The sequence below is a fragment of the Leguminivora glycinivorella genome, chromosome 8 (genome assembly GCF_023078275.1).
Source record: "Leguminivora glycinivorella isolate SPB_JAAS2020 chromosome 8, LegGlyc_1.1, whole genome shotgun sequence".
Taxonomy (NCBI): Eukaryota; Metazoa; Arthropoda; class Insecta; order Lepidoptera; family Tortricidae; genus Leguminivora; species Leguminivora glycinivorella.
Window position 1 is genome coordinate 1,296,286 of NC_062978.1, and position 3,182 is coordinate 1,299,467.

The 3,182-nt window shown below is 37.9% G+C and overlaps 1 long non-coding RNA gene across 1 annotated transcript; it reads right to left on the minus strand.

Moving 5' to 3' along the window:
• Window positions 1-312: 312 nt before the first annotated feature.
• LOC125228791 lies at window positions 313-2,551 on the minus strand. Its single transcript, XR_007177322.1, has 3 exons — window positions 1,693-2,551; window positions 1,395-1,583; window positions 313-1,236 (listed from the first exon to the last, which is right to left on the minus strand). It is a non-coding gene; the product is annotated as an uncharacterized LOC125228791 (long non-coding RNA).
• Between the last annotated feature and the right edge of the window lie 631 nt (window positions 2,552-3,182).

Consider the following 3,182-nt stretch of genomic DNA (forward strand, 5'->3'; position numbering starts at 1 on the left):
GCGATCTGGATAATGATTATACACTGAATTGTGCAAACTATCGATTGTCGGTCATGCACGTGCAATCGCAGACGTCCGCGCAATATATTCCTAGCTTCATTGTGTGATAGCGTTCCCTTAAGGGCCACTTGTACCACCCGCTTAACTCAAGGTTAGTGGACTGTCAAATTCCATATAAAATGGTGGGTTAACCTCGGATTTTCGGTGGTGCAAGTGACCCTTACTGTCATTTAGGTTCAGGTTCCCAATAGTTGGTACTCTTATAAGATGGTGAAGGGTACCGTTTAGGCCTGGCTAATCAGAACAACAACAGCGTTTCCAATAGGATTTATTAAGACAACACAGAGCTATACACAAGTTTAGACGTTTAGAATCTGAATTTATATTTTCGTTAGTCAGACACACAAACACTGCTTATTCAACAACAACTACGAACAATATATTTAATCTTATAATTAAATCTTAAAACCCTAAAGACTAAAACTAACACAAGCAGGTTATAACTAAATATAAAAAACCCCCTCAGATCCCCTGCCTCCGGCATAGACCCAAGAATGCTTGCGGCGTTTCCCCTTTGCACCGCCAGACTCAACCTCTGAGCAAAGAAGGAACCCGCTATTTGGTCCCTCGAGACACCTGTAAGGCGTTCCGACACCTTTTTAATAAAATTTTTGGACAAGTTTAGAAAAATAGTCTTTATGTATTAATGTGGTCTAGTAACACTAATGCCATAGGTGAGTGGTATATCTTGTACACTGTCTTTGCTTACACTGAACTGCACTTTCACTATTTGACGCGATGGTAGCGGGTGTACCAAAGACAGTATTATAGTTGAGATTTTATTTGTTGAATTTATTTAGTCTTCACATTAACAACTCTTTCTCTAAGGCCCACATGCCCTCTCCTGTTCTTCGATGGCCCATTGTTGGTTTTTATTTGCATATTATTCCCATAATCACAGGACACGGCAAGGAAGTGAAGAAGTGGCAGCATGGGCACACATTGGGCAGACACAATAACATCTCTGACAAAGACCACTGCAGGCTAGCATGCACCGGGCCCAGGATTGAGTGGCGTGAAGAGCACTGGTAAAGAATGGCCTCATTCGTCATGTCCCTCAGCCACAAGGATACAACAAAGAAGAGAATTATTCTTCTAAAATTTACTTCTGCAGCTCATTAATTTCCATTTTCGACTCTGCTACTTTTTCAACCGGCCGCTTACATTTTGGTTTACCTATAACAAAGTAATGTTTTAGAATAGTACTGCATAAAAACAAAAAAAAAATTGTTCACAAATTTTTCTAAGTCCTTTTGCTATACTCTGACCGTGTATAATAATACATTTATTGAGAAACAAATGTCAGTGTTTATCATATAAAAAAATGCCCTCACCATGATTTGAGCCTGAAGCCTTAATTAAGCACAGGGTCACTACACTGCCGAGACATGTCATATTAACAAATAACAACCGCTACATGAAGCAGAATATTTTCTTGTTCTCAATGAGGCCGGCTGCCTTAAGACCATATTGTCACAGTCTTAACATGCTTCCCTCAAATCCTCAATCATTCTGTGAATCCACTGCAAAATAGAAGAGGTAGTTTGATTAACAATATTATATTAATTAAACCTGAAGTTTGGCAATATGCGTACAATTCATACTAGAAGAAAGAATATGTTTCATACGTACATAAGGTATTCTTTGGAGGACAAACAGGTGTTTTTTTTAGCTTAAGAATAGTGAAAAAACCAATTATGTACAATAATATAAATTGTAAATAATGTCAAAGAAAAGATTCTGACATTATTTCAGTGTTGCCAGGTCCAATTTGAATAAAATCAGAAGACACGTGTCCTAAAAATCAGGAGACATAAATAATTCGTCACTACTTTAAAAAAAAACTCATATCTTCGTCTATCAATGAAAAGAAAATTGTAGTAAGTATGTATGGAATGCATATAGACTTACTGCGTTTTAACTTTGAGGAACAGCGTGAGATACGAAATTTTTTAAAAGTAGTGACGAATTGGCTCGAAAGTCATAGATTGATAAAGCCTGAGAGCCTAATAAAGAGAGAAATATAATATGAGAACTATTCTTCATACTAAACTGCAATGTCACCCCATACATCAGAATAAACAGCGCCCTCTTGACAATAATAGTCATATATTTCTGGTCAGGCTTTAGTATTATTATTCGATAACTTTATTTTCACAATTATTTGCAACATTTACATTAATAAAATTATTTAAAGAAAATTATGGCCAAGCAAATACTGTCGTTTAAAAAAGGCGCCTAATTCAAATTTTCTATGGCACAATAAACCTTCGCCCATGTTTCAAATTTGGCGCTTATTTTAGTATTTCGTAGTCAACTAGGAATCCTTATAGTTTCGCCATATTTGTCTGTCTGTCTGTCCATCCGCCCGTCCGTCCTGGACTGGAAACCGCTGAAATTTGCTTTTGCTGAGATGCAAAAATAAAAAGTGGAAAAAATAAATAATAATATAATATAATAAGTTTTATTAGGGTTCGGTTGCAATCTGTCATTTTTACCAGTAAAAGATAGGGTCTAAATTAGGGCTTGTGATATACGTGTTACACGCGGAACCGTAGCTACGTAGCCTTAGCACCGGCGGTGCTAAGATCCCGTACTACACGGTCACGTCAAAGATACGTATCCGTTTCTGGATTCGGCTACGTTCCCGCGAATCTCGGCTTCGGCTCCTCTCCGCTCGGTTGTTGAAAGAGAGCTTGTAAGTGTCGAACGGACCCTTCGCATTATGTGTTATACTCGTGGTCTTTTTGCATTGATTTGATTCCAGATGTTTTTTTAAGTAATTACATAATGGTATTATTCTGTTCTCTGATAACCAGACATTATGAGTTTGTACAAAAAAAACCAGAGGTGGTATTGGTGTGATTTTTGAATCTCACCGGTGCCTTTTTTAGGGTTCTGTAGTCAACTAGGAACCCTTATAGTTTCGCCATGTCTGTCTGTCCGTCCGTCCGTCCGTCCGTCCGTCCGTCCGCGGATAATCTCAGTAACCGTTAGCACTAGAAAGCTGAAATTTGGTACCAATATGTATTTCAATCACGCCGACAAAGTGCAAAAATAAAAAATGGAAAAAAATGTTTTATTAGGGTACCCCCCCTATATGTAAAGTGGAGGCTGATATT